The sequence below is a fragment of the Phacochoerus africanus genome, chromosome 10 (assembly GCF_016906955.1).
Source record: "Phacochoerus africanus isolate WHEZ1 chromosome 10, ROS_Pafr_v1, whole genome shotgun sequence".
NCBI classification, from domain to species: Eukaryota; Metazoa; Chordata; class Mammalia; order Artiodactyla; family Suidae; genus Phacochoerus; species Phacochoerus africanus.
The window spans coordinates 7,343,657-7,357,801 of NC_062553.1; the positions used below are offsets into that span (position 1 = coordinate 7,343,657).

The 14,145-nt window shown below is 47.5% G+C and overlaps 1 protein-coding gene across 2 annotated transcripts in view; it reads right to left on the reverse strand.

Annotated features, from left to right (window-relative positions):
• The window catches only part of HS3ST1 (heparan sulfate-glucosamine 3-sulfotransferase 1), a 33,926-nt gene that overhangs the window by 18,670 nt on the left and 1,111 nt on the right, over positions 1-14,145 (reverse strand). The window lies entirely within an intron of this gene.

Below are 14,145 nucleotides of genomic sequence, written 5' to 3' on the forward strand. Positions count from 1 at the left end.
GTGTAACTGAACCACGTTGCTGTACAGCAGAAATTAACACAGCATTGTAAATCAACTATACTTCAACAAATTGTTTTAAAACATGAAAAAGCATTTTTTCAAGGAAAGTGGACAAGTGAGTATTGAGAGTGATGCAGAGAGACAGAGATGACAAAACGGCAGAAGGAAAAGCACAAAGCGACTCAATCTGATGTTTTTAAGGGACAACTATTATGAGATAATTGTCATCTGTGTCATCTTTTGCAGAGGATCGTAAAGAGCTAGTCAAGGCAGGAAAGGCAGGAGGAGAAGGCGATTCTGAACATGTGAAATTGTTGAAAGCAGCAGAGCTGGGTGGCCGATGTAATCGGAATCCTGACAAAGGGCTCCGTGCCAGCCCAGAGCCTTGTGCCATTTCTGCTGGAATCTGCGTGGCCGGGAAGTGGAGGAAGTGGAGGAAGCAAGGCTGGGATCAGAGGAAGGCCAGGCAGGCTTCACGTTCGATGGTAAACAGTATAAAGCAGTACCTGGAACAGGGGCCTGCCAGGCTGGGCACAGGCTGATGCCCTCAAGGCTGCGGTGGTGACAAGAGGGCTCCGGAAAGGACAGGGCACTGAGTGGCACTGATTTAACCCAGAGGACATTTTCTCGGGCAGCTTTTGCTCCTTCGTGGGCCGCGAAGGACAGCTGCCCCATCGGAGCTAAGACATCTGAACTAAGACATCCGGCTCCTGGCAGAGACGGATGCTCCTGTTGATGATAGCGGTGCTTTCCCTTCCCAGCCGCTGTGACCCTGAGGCCCTTCCCTCCCTTCTCCCCGCCTAAACCCACATTCCACTGAGCAACCCTGCATCTAGATTGCAGACCAGGCACGAGTGAGCCCACGCGCAGCTCTCCACAGCTCTCCGGGGGCAGCTGTTTCCCGAGGGAGGCAGCTGAGCCCACAGCGATCAGGGCAATGTCACAGAGCCAGAAGGGGTGCTCAGGGAGAACCGGGCCCGCCTCACGCACTAGGGAAGCCCCGATGGACCCAGCACCTCACCGCCTCCTCCCCTCGCTGCTCGCCTCACTCAGGGCTCAGAGACCGAGAAAGCTGGGCACCCCCTGCCTTGGCAGAGAGGGGAGAAAATGCACAGACCTGAGCTGGCCCTTCAAGCTCCAGGCCAGTTGCGATGGGTCACTTCCCTTCACTTCCACGGCTTGTAGCCAGTCACAGGGCCACGTTGACCTTCAGACAGGAAAAGTACAGCCCTACTATGTGCCTGGAAGAGAGTGGGCCAAGGTGCAGCCACAAGCACATTATTTGTTATGGAATTGGTGGGGGGCGGGGAGAGCATCCAGGACAGACCTGAGAAAAGGACAGAGTCTGGAGGTAATGTGGGGTGGGGGGTGGTGGCAGAGGGAACAGGGTGGGAAATGTCCACGTCCCTGATTTATCTGGGGGAAATGTGGGCAGTCCTGTGGTCAGCACACCAGGTGGGTGTCAGAGCGAGGATGAGTCTTGAAAGATTAGAATGCAGACGCCATGCTGTGGGACTTGAAATGCTTCATTTCTTACATTATTTAAAAAAAAAAAAACCAACAGCAAAAGAAAAGCTCAGTCTTGAGCACCCACTATGTGTATGCAATATCCTATATGCACCACTGCGTTTAATCCTGACAAATCAGAGTATATTGGGGTTCCTTGGTTTTTATTATTATTATTATTATTATTAAACAATTACTTCTTGAGCGCCATCTGCCTGTCAGGCATTGGTTCAGGATGGATCCAAGTTTGACGGGGTCCAGACAAAGCCTTCATTCTCTATGATTTAATCTACTAGAACAGATTAAACATTAAATAAATGTGTGAAAAAAATACATAATTGAACATCATGACGAGTATGTGAGGTTTAGAGAGATGATTTCCTTGCAAAACAAAGGACACTGCTGTGTAGCAAATGGCTGGGCCCAGATCTCATCTGCGTAAATGCCGGGAACTCAAACACTAATACGGTAAATCGTGGGGGAATCCGTGGGACCTTCCGCATCGAGGGACAGAGCAGGGGCCTGATGATATTTGTGTTTGGCAAAGATTGCTCAGGTCAGGGCTGGAGAAACTGGCGTAGAGAAACACTGCAGGTTGCAAACGGTTGTAAACGTGATGGAGCTGGGGAGGGGAAGAAGAGCCAAACCAGAAGAAAACCAGGACCTGCATTTCAGCCGAAGGCGGCAACTAACGAGGTGCTACAAAGGGGAGCAGGAGCCATCACTGACTGCAAAATACAGACATGAATGTAACCGTTGCTCGAAGACAAGGGGGATCCCTTCAGGATGACCTTGTTCAATTAAGTGGCCTCGCCCAGAGTCCCACATGTCTGGGCCTCCATCTCTTCTTGTGTAATTCTCGCCTGTGGATGTGGGACCAAGATTTTGGCTAATGGGACCTACAGGGGACTCTTTGGCAGGCTTTTGAGAAAGGCATCTTTCCCGGATTAGAAAATGGTCCCCCAACCATCTTGCTCTCTTCCTTACTTCAGAGCAGATGACGAGGGACGCTGGCACAGATACTGGGACCTTCTCGCCACCTAAACGGGGATCAGCAGAAGAAGGAGATTGGAAGGCAATATGCAGCCGGAGCCTTAATGACATTCTTGGTCTGCTTTGCACACAGCATCGGGCTGACCAGTTTAAAAAAACTAATGATAGCCACTGAGTACTTACTCAGTACCAGACTCTCAAGCAGGTGTTTTCATACCTTATCAACTGTGATTCTAGCAGCAAAAGAACCATGAGGAAGTAGAAGTCCATTTAACAGTTGAGGCAGCCAAGGTTCAAGAACAACAAAATCATGTTCCCCAAGGTCAAATCCCTCAAATAATGCACCGCCTTCTGGAGCAGGGGCTGTTCCCTTGTGCCATGAACATGCGAGGGCTCTGGCCCCAAAGATGCTCTCGTCTCACCAAATGACCGAGGAGGATGAACCCATCCTGCCAGAAAAGGTCAGTTCCTGGGATGGTGTGTGTGTGTGTGTGTGTGTGTGTGTGTGTGGATAGGGTTTGGAGATCAGGAGGAAGTGACCATGTCAGGGAGACACACCGCCCTGAAACCCTCTCCTAAGAGCCCACATGTAATCAGTGGAAAGGCAAAGCCCAAGCAAAAGTCACAAACCCACCCCTGGCAGCGAGAGGACCTCGAGGTCACCGTGGCCGGTCCTTCCATTGGATGGACGGCACTGGGTCCCCCTGGGTGCACTTGTCAGCTGGGACTCTGTGTGGTCGCAGAGCTGGGAGAAAGGCCAGCTTCTCTCTTTCTCTCAGGTTCCACATTCTCTCCAGTTTCAACCATTGTGGTTTCTGTGCCCTCTCCTCAAGGTCATGGGCATTCAGCTGGGGTCCTGAGAAGCCTTGGGGAGGGAGAGGGAGTGACATTTACTTAAATGATCACACTGTGATTTAACAAGGTATCCGTGTCCCTCCCTGGGCTTCCAATCGTCGGTCTGCTTGTAATCCTTCTCTGCCCTGGCTTCTCCTGCCATCCTCCTCTTCTCTTTCCTCCCTCTTCCTCTTCTAGTTTTTTTTTTTTGGGGGGGGGGGGCGAGGGGGCTGCAGCACATGGAGTTCCTGACCAGGGATCCGATCTGAGTCACAACTTATGCAGCGGCAGTAAAGCGGGATCCTTAATCCATTGGGCTGGGCCAGGGATCGAACCTGCGTCACTGATCCCACTGCACCACAGTGGGAACTCCACCCCTAACCCCCCCCCTTCTTTCTATGTACTTAGTCTGTGTCTTCCCCTAACAGCCATACCTTCTCTACATTGCTGCTTCTAAGTTGTTAGCCTGGAAAATGAAATCATAAGGTTTGCTTCAATTATATAAATTAAGACTAAAGAAACAGGGAAAAGATTCAGTCAGTCTCCCATGAATACAATGCATGAGATTCAGGCCATGGCTCTCTGTGACATGATGTTGAGTTTGCAATCAAGAGGTCTATACTGCTTCCTTTTGTCATCTTATTAATAGCATCTATTTTTTTTTATGCTGACCATGAGCCAGGCACCATGTAAATGCTTAACATTCCTAATTTTTTTTTTTTTTTTTAAGATCTGCATCTGCAGCATACGGAAGTTCTCAGGCTAGGAGTCGAAGTCGATTTGGAGCTGCAGCTTTTAGCCTATACCACAGCCACAACAACTGGGGATCCAAGCTGCGTCTGGGACCTACCCTGGCACTCACAGCAATGCTGTATCCTTAACCCACTGAGAGAGGCAAGAGATCAAACCCTCGTCCTCATGGATACTAGTTGGATTCATTACCACAGAGCCACAGTGGGAACTCCTAATTCAGTTTAATGTGAACTAAGAGATCTTCTGCTATAATTTTAATTACACCCATTTCGAAGGTGTGGAGACTGAGGCTTAGAGGTGAGCAGTAACGCACCTCCTACCGGACGGCTGTAAAGTAGCAAAGTGGATTGAACCAGACCTCTCTGGCTGATGAAGTTTACATGCCAACTGCCCTGCAACTTTGGTGTCTTTCTGGCTTGTACTTAATATAAATACACTGCAGGTAAGCAGCTCCAGCTAAACGAGGAGGCAGTCATATCTGACGCCATGGAAACCGAGGGTTTTGGCAAGAGTAAGCTCTCCCTGTGGAAGGAAGCTTACGAGCCTGCTCCAGAAAGTCCACGCACGACCAGAGCCTTGCTTATTCAGCTCCCCACACATTTTCCAACAGTCTTGGGGAGACCTTGGACTCGAGTCATAGCCTGAGGTCATCAACATGGGAGAAGCGAGTCTGAAAGGCCCTCTCACTGTCTTATTAGCTTTGGGTTCATCTGATGAGGGATAGGTGTGAGTTTTCAAAGCACAGAGAACTCCTTCAGTGAACTCAGAGGAGCCCCTGTGTGTGCCTGGTCCTTCCAACTCCAGCCCTGCAGTAACGAGCTTGGAGCAATATTTGTGTTGAATAACGTGCTGTGTTAGTGGACGGAATGCTCCCCGGTGACCTCATGGGCCCAAAGGGTATTGGGAACAATCTGGTACATGCGTAGGAGCGAATCTGACTCATTAAAGGCACTGAGAGTTCTGGCTTGGTCCGCAATTCCATTGCTTCTTTTAGCAAACAGGTAAGCTTGCCTTGGGTTGTTCTGTTGCTTAGCTCATCAGAGATCATACCTATTTTTTTCCTTGAACCCATACCCTGCCTGGTTAAGTCCTTTCACCTCCAAATGACCATACTCTCATCTTTCTGCCTGCAGTTCAAGAACTTTCACCAAGGGCATCACCCCAAACTGTCACTGCAAGAATAGAGATGCTTAATAAAGGAGAGGACTTCCAGTCAAATTTAAATTTCAGAAAAAGACAATGAATCATGTCTTATTTATTTATTTATTTATTTATTTATTTATTTTAGGGCCATACCCACAGCATATAGAGGTTCCCAGGCTAGGGGTCAAATCGGAGCTGTAGCTGCTGGCCTATGACACAGCAATGCCAGATCTGAGCTGCGTCGGCAACCTACACCACAGCTCCGAGCAACACTGGATCCTTAACTCGCTGAGCGAGGCGAGGGATGGAACCCGAGTCCTCAGGGATACTAGATGGGTTTATTAACCACTGAGCTAGGACAGAAACTCCTGAATCATGCCTTAATATCGAGCAACTGAGATATCCTATACTAAAATATGATAAAACAATTATATGCTATTCATCGGAAACTCAAACTGAACTGGATGTCCTGTGTTTTTGTTTGTTAAATCAGGCAACTCGGAATAAGAAGAGTGTAAGTTTTCTCCAGCACGATGCTAGGCATTTTATGTTGACAATCTCTCTCTTTTATTACTATTTTTTTTTTCTTTTTGTCTTTTTGCCTTTTCTAGGGCTGCTCCCATGGCATATGGAGGTTCCCAGGCTAGAGGTCTAGTCACAGCTGAAGCCACCGGCCTATGCCACAGCCACAGCAACGCAGGATCCGAGCTGCATCTGCGACCTATACCACAGCTCATGGCAACGCCGGAACCTTAACCCACTGAGCGAGGGCAGGGATTGAACCCGCAACCTCATGGTTCCTAGTCGGATTCGTTAACCACTGCGCCACGACGGAAACTCCTTGACAATCTTTTTTTTTTTTTTTTTTTTTCCTTTGGGCCGCTCCTGCGGCATATGGAGGTTCCCAGGCTAGGGGCTGAATCGGACCTGCAGCCACTGGCCTACGCCAGAGCCACAGCAACGCGGGATCCGAGCTGCATCTGCAACCTACACCACAGCTCACGGCAACGCCGGATCTTAACCCACTGAGCAAGGGCAGGGACCGAACCCGCAACCTCATGGTTCCTAGTCGGATTCGTTAACCACTGCGCCACGACAGAACTCCTTGACAATCTCTTTTAATCATCATCAGAAAGTTGAAAAATCTGAGACTCCAAAAAAACCTGTCTATTTCTCAGGGCAATACAGTCAGGAAGGAGGAGATCAAAAATTCAAACGAGTGTGACTTCAAAAGCCACACTCCCATAACTTGCAAAGATACATGAATCCTATGTTCACAGCAGCACTATTTGCAACAGCCAAGACATGGAAACAACCTAAATGTTCACTGACAGAGGAATGGATTAAGAAGACGTGGTACATATATACAATAGAATATTACTCAGCCATAAAAAAGAATGAAAGAATGGCATTTGCAGCGACATGGATGCACCTAGAAATTATGGTGCTAAGTGAAGTTAGAGAAAGGCAAACATCATATGATATCACTTATATGTGGAATCTTTAAAAAAGGACAGAAATGAACTTATTTGCAGAACAGAAGCAGACTCACAAACTTTGAAAAACTTATGGTTACCAAAGGGGACAGATTGGTGGGGGGAGGGGAGGGGAGACTGGGGGTTTGGGATGGAAATGTTCTAAAATTAGGTTGTGATGATAGTTGCACAACTAGAAATACAGTAAAATTCATCAAAGTACATACGAAAACTCCAAAATTCTAATCTCAGAAATTTGTATCTGACACCTTCTCCACCCATCCTATCCAGGACCCTGGGGGGGTTGAAGACGTCATTTCCATCAAGGGTGAGTTTTCCAGAGGTGGTGCCAGCCTGCTTCCACCCCTTGCCACTAAGTATTTATTTTTGCGAGCACAGCTAGAAGAGCATGCCTTTTCATTTCAGCTGCATCTGCAATCACCTTTCTCCCACGGTACTCTAACTGCTGATACAGGACTCTGATTGACTCTCCTAAACCAAAGAGTGAAGGCATTTGCATAAAACCACCCTACAGAGGGATGTACCTAATCTGCAGAAATTCTAAGGGAAATTCAACAAGACACAAAACGCAATCTCCAAAAGTGCTGAAAAGGGAGTTCTCGACAAATAAAAGGAGCTGCGAATGTTTTAAAACCTCAATACATTTCTTCACTTATAGACAACACGGGCCACTCAGGCCTCCAGGTATATACCAGGTTCTACTTTGAAATCTGCTCACTGCAAGTGGAGAAGCACGGCCTGAGATCCGGGGTCTCCGACTTTCCTGCTGAAGAGCCAAGAGAAGCTGCCTTACTTTTGGAGTCAGTTTCCTTAAATGTGACACGCAGATGCTAAGAGCTCCCTGCCCCTCTTAAAGGACTGGGAACAGGAGGAAACAAAGACAAGTGGGTATTAACCTGCTTGATGGAAGTAAAAAGTTATCGTTTTCATTCTTTTCTCTTTTTTCCCCCACTTTTTTTCATTCTTTTTAAATTGTTTTCATTCTTTTCATGCCAGAATGCTCTTGCCCTGCCAGAGACTACTCAGGAAAGGTTCGTGTTTAACATGCCAGCTGACCATGTTTGGGAATCCCTAAAACAGACAGATGAGGCCACAGCCAGGGCTTGGGCCATCTTTTGACTATATCTTGTATCATAACTGTTGCGGCTTTTCTTTCCCAGCCTCTCTTTCCTTAAATATCTCTTCCTCCTTGAAGCCTTTCCCCCGGTTCCCCCAGACAGAAATGTCACCACTTGTTTCTTTCCTGGTGGTAAGAAACTACTTGGAACCAGACACTCCTGTTCTGGAAACTGGTGAGAGAAGCAGACCTGCACTTCCAGACACCTGCTCACACAGGCTGAATATTCTTTTTTTTTTTTTTTTTTTTTGCTATTTCTTTGGGCCGCTCTCATGGCACATGGAGGTTCCCAGGCTAGGGGTTGAATCGGAGCTGTAGCCACCGGCCTATTCCAGAGCCACAGCAACGCGGGATCCGAGCCGTGTCTGCAACCTACACCACAGCTCACGGCAACCCTGGATCCTTAACCCACTAAGCAAGGGCAGGGACCGAACCCGCAACCTCATGGTTCCTGGTCGGATCCGTTAACCACTGCGCCACGACGGGAACTCCCAGGCTGAATATTCTGATGGGGGAGTGAGAGGTGGTGAGCAGGTGAACTCCTGCAGTGACAAGGGGACTCCAGATAAACATCATGGCTACAAAATCATGCTGTGGGTGAGAGGCTAGCAATGAAAGAAATAAATAGGGTGACCGGACCTAAAGTGTTCTCAAGGACAGGCCTACCTGAGGACACAGGTAAAGGTACAAACAGGATGCATTTCTCAGCTTATATACAAAACACTGCTCATTTATCTGACTGCCATACTAAACTGTAAGTTCCACAAGAACAAGAACTATTTTTTTTGAATCTTCTGCACAACTGTCATAGCAACAACAGTCACTGTCAAAGGCTAGGCTGATTTGGGAGTCAGTGTTTCAAAGAGTTTCAAAGAGCATAAGTACCTTTCACACTTAGAGTGGACTTTGTAATTATTTATTTATTTGTTTGTTTATTTATTGTCCTTTTAGGGTCTCACCCACAGCATATGGAGGTTCCTGGGCCAAGGGTCAGAAACGGAGCCATAGCCACCAGCCTACACCACAACCACAGCAACACCAGATCCGAGCTGTGGCTGCCACCTACACCACAGCTCCTGGCGACTCTGGAATCTTAACCCACTGAGCACAGCCAGGGATCGAACCTAAGCCATCATGGATACTAGTCAGACTTGTTTCCACTAAGCCACGACGGGAACTCCTGGAGCGGATTTTTAAAATCCATCACTTTCATGAGACAAAATGAAATTTGGTAGTAGTGGAAAGTGTCACTGCCAGGTTAAAAAAAAAAAAAAAAAGCTTCAAAAAATTTTCACCAATGATGGGGTCTGAGCTGCAAAGAGGTCAAGAAGCACAGATCTAAATTGTTCCTGGCACACATTCAACGCTTGAGTAAAAAGAGGCTGAATGTCAACATTCCGAGTGTCAAACTCAATAGTCAGGACACTCTTCCCACCCTCCTCACTCACTGTAGTCACCAACTCTCTCCTGATTGTTTATTCTTGTTTCCCATACGGGTCCACAATTTCCATAAGTGCTGCCCCTTGATTGGTCTTGTCTTTTAATGTATTCGTGCACCTAATCCAGTGCCTGGCACCTGGAGGAGCTTCAGTGAATGTGCTGGACAGTTGATTTCATTAAAATTAAGAGAATAGTCTGTTATTAGGGGATTACCCACAACAGCAACCCCCAGCATATAATCCAGGGTCCAAACTCTCATAGACCCAAGTCTTTTATGGTGGACAACGAAACCTGACTTTGGGGATGCTGAGTCACAGACTGAACATGGAGATTCCCCGCCACCTGCCTAAGGTTTAACCTGGCACCCCGACATTTTATACGGCCTTCCCCTGATTTATTTTTATTCTGAGCACATCAGGATCTGGTGATCTAGACTAGATTAGCCCTACCCATCTTGCTTTTACCTGCATCCTCTGCTATAGAAGACAAAGAGAAGAACAAGGATTTCCATCCCTTTTATTTCCTATTGTGTCACCAGTGAGCACAACTGATACATGACTGGGACTCAATAAACACGTGTTAAAGGATATATGTAGCTGATGCAACTGCTTACAGAACAAGGAAAAGGAACACTAGAAACTTCTTGTATTTACACTTGCCTGAATATTCTGCCTAACTGTTTTTCCTGGTCCTCATATTCTAACCAATTTCTTTTTTATCCCCAGAGGCCATAAATTGGAGGCCTCCTGGATATAGATGAGGAGGCCTAACTCTCGAAGTGTTTTGTTTGGCTCACATATTAGTTTAAAAACATTGATTTAGCCGCTAGTACTTAAAAGTCAGTAGATGCTACACAAAATTGAGAACTTATAGCCTATCATGAAAAAAAAAAAAAAAGCAGATGTGGCAAGACAGGGCCTGAGGTCCCCACTGGCGTGCTGGGTCAGAGCTGCAGCCTTACCAAGCAGGCCCAGCCCTAGGCCTGTTTTGCTCAGGCAGTTACTTGCCTGGCTGCTGAAGGCATTTGAGTGAGCGACCCCTGCTGGAAAATTACCAAAAAACATGCACATAGAAAAGAAAAAAAAAAAAAAAGGAAATAGGCCCGTTGGGATCTATTTCCGTTATGTTCAGGCTATTTCTCGGAAGAATAATGTATTCATTTTTCTAGAACTCGGGTGGTACCACATAACTATTGACAAACGATGGCACAGTAAATATTATTCTAACGGCCTGAAAAAGCTATGAGCTTAATTCCCTGTGGGTCTAGGAAGCTGAGAATGCTTCATGCCTGAGGCAGGTCTGAAGACGAATTGTGAGAGGCAGTTACAATTCTGGCTAAATCAGAGGGAGAAGGGATTCACTTGACGACTATGTGTTACCTCTAGGAATTAATGAGAAGCTCAAAAACCAGGCTTGGAAGGGAGACAAAAAGAAGGGAACTTAGCATCAGCGGGGGGCACCAGGATCACGCCAAGGCGACCGCATCTTTGGGACATCCTGGGCATTTAGGCTGCTGCTGCTGTCACTTTTACTTGTGACCCATGGTGATGAATAAATGTTCAATTGTCCTTTTGTCCTTTAGCTGGTCCCTTGAGATTCCAGATTCCAAGTCTGGCAGGGGGTGCTCATCCAACTGAGCCTTAGTTCAGGGCTAGAGAAGGAGCCCTACCCCCCAAGGAAAAGCCCCTCCGTGAGAGGAAGGTGGTACCCTCTGAATAGGAAGGGCTTTTGGTTGCTAAGGGCCTTCCAAAATACAAAAGTCCACTGGCGTCAGGAGGATTTTAAGTGGTGATTGGAAGCAGTGGGCCACACAGGCAGTACAGAGGAATGGAATGAGAACAGACAGACCTCAACTCCAATCTGGAAGCCTCTGTACCTTCAGAAAACTAACTAACTTTCCTAATCAGCAGATTCCCAAACTTTAAAATAGAAATGATGCCATCTGCCCGTGTACAGCAGCGTTGCTGTGAGAATTCGGTCATTCATTCACTTATTTCAAAAATACTTATTGCGCATTTATTAAGCCACTTAGCTAGGTCCTGGGGACACATTTGGACCTTAAAAAATGCAACAGAGAAACAGTGCTTTACGTTGATGACAGCTTTAGACAAGGGAGACCTGGGGGGGGTGCAGGTGGTCAGCTCCCGAAACTGATCAGGTATTACTTTCCCCCACTCATCTGCAACATTCTTCCTTTTTTAGTTAATCTGTATCAGGGCCCTTCCTGAAATGAGTATTTCCTTAAGACATGCGAAATGCACTAAGCTAAAAAGAAAAATTTAACGCTGATGTTACAGATAAGAAAATAATTGTTCTCAGAAGCAGTGAGGCCTGGCTGGTGATTTTCAGGTGGCCCTGATCACAAGGAGATACCGGCCCATTATTTGAAATCCTCCCCCATCATTAAATGTTTAGCATATGTAACTCACACAGACATTCACAAACTATAGTTGAAATCAGCATTAAAATAGACTGAATGAAATTTGCAAGGAAACCAAATTAAGTAACCCTCTACCTTTTTCACCACAGTTTTAGAAAGGCCCAAATGCTCTTCAAATGCATTGCCTCACTTTTTGTCATAATAATCTTTCAATCTCTGTTTGGCAGAGGAAGAATCTGAGGCTCAGAGAGCAAAAAATTATTTGCTTGGGGTCCTGGGGCAAAAAGCTGGCTCCAAACTCAGCAAGCACTCTTGCTATTCCCCACCAGAAAAGGCTGGCCTGGCTGGGAAGCACTGGGCTATTAGTGGGGTTGAAGAAAGATACACAAAAGTGATTGAGGAATGACCCAGATCTTTTCCAATACCAGCTGGAAAGTTACAGCTTTCGGCCAGAGCTGGAAAGTTACTGCACTTCCCACAGAACAGCTAGAGGGTTGCTGGTCTCCAAAGTGGCTATTGGCCTTCATTCCTCTGAGACCATCTCTCACACAAGGATCTTGGCTTAGAAGCATGCCCTGTACCCTGGGTTCTCTGCCCTGACCCTGAATACAGGCTTGGTTCCATTCAGACATCAGTACTTCTGCCTGTCCCTGTCTCCAAACTGGCCTCAATAGAGAGAACGACTCCGTACTCACTGTGGGTATGTGCCATCCTGGGTAGATGCCCGGTTCTGGGAAAGGCACTGTGCACCCCATTAATCAATTTTCCAGCAGCCAGTGCATAGCTCTGACCCCGTTCAAGATAAGAACAGCCTCTGGGTTGTGTTTTTCTCCAAGGAGCTCCCAGCACCTTTCCCAGAAGATAATTGCTTCTTTTGACCAAAAAAAAAAAAAAAAAAAATCCCCGATTACATGGTGGGGTTCAACTAAAGGGTTCTTGAACATCTACAAAGCAGAGGACTTAGGTTTCACACAGGGCATATGCCAACCACATATGCCTTGGGCTTTTCCCGATCCCCTTTGCAAGTTCAAGGTATGTACTTTCTCACCAGTTTCTCAAGCAAAGACTCTCCCATCTTAAAGCTATGATGCACTGAACAGCAAGAAGCCTCAGCCTGGGTAACTTAGCCCAGAAACACTGCTCAAGATGCCCCAGTCAGGGATCCTCAGTGGATGATACTGCTGTAATTAACTGCTTGGGCTTAAGAGTGCTTAGTCACGAAGTTGCCGAACCCAGTCAAATTCGGCCCAAGAGTTAAAGGTACCCACTGAAGCCCCGAAAGCCTCCTTGAGAAGCTGATCTTTCTCTGCCTAGCGTTGAAGAAAATCTTATGTAACACAATGCTCCATTTAGATATGTTATTTCTGCAGTCCTATGGGAGGAAAAAAAAAAATCTAAGCACTGGAAATACAAAAAGTAACGCGGGGATATGCCGTTGAAGCATCCATCTCCTGGAATCTCACTAGGTCAGGCTTAATCAAATCGTCCCCAGTCATTACGAAGAAAGCAGGAAGCAAGAATAATTCTGAACCCAAAAGATGAGCTTTAGAAATGTAGGAAGACAGAATTTGGGTTATCTCCCCTTTCTTTTTTAATTTTTTTTTTCAACGTGAGAATCCTGAAATTAACCCTTGAGTGGGAGTTGGTAATTACATTTCAACAAAATTAGGTAAGATTTGGCCTCAAAGTGAGAACGCCCGAAAAGGGCTCAAAGGATCCTGCGTGTAAACGGGCTGCGGCCGCAAAACCCAGCCAAGTACCAGTGTACGGGCGCTCAGGGACTCTGCCGATTTGCTCCCAAAGCGAGGGGCGGCGACGGAGCATCTGAGCCGAGGGTGCCGGGGTTTCGAGGGAGCTCTGGCAGCGGGAGGAGGAGCGGGCGCACTTCCTCTTCATCCCGTGGCTGCTCCTCGCCTTTGCTCCCTGCTAGCAGGGGACTGCTTCTGTGAGCGCAGCGAGAAGACGGTAAATTTGGAATTGCCTCCCCAGAATCCCCCCGAAAGCATCTCAGTGTAAGTAGTGGATAAAAATAGCTAGCGGTCAACGCTGGGGGGGGAGGAGCGAGACTAGCGCAAGGCGAGGCGAGGATACGACTGGTCTTGCAAAGTGTTGGGCGGAGGAACAGGGATGCAATGTCCTCTCCCGAGAGAGGGGCCTGGGTGTGCGAGGCAACGCGGACGCCCGCCGGCTGAAGGGGATGAGGTGGAAGATGCACAGAGCCGGCGAACAACCGCGGAGCAGAGCACACTTCACGCCCCACGCCGTGCATCCCAGCTCTTGCACACGCCTGCTTCTCCATCCCTTTTTTTCTTTTTTCTTTTGGCCGGCTCAGGAAGCGGCTCTCCGGCTCCCGGGACAGGCTGGGGCCAGAAGGGGGAGCAGCGCACTGTCCGCAGCCTAGCTGGGAGAGCGCACCTGGGGACCCAGGCTGCTCCAGTGTGCCCGCGGTTCTGAGCAGGGGTCTACGCGCTCGCACCGCGGGT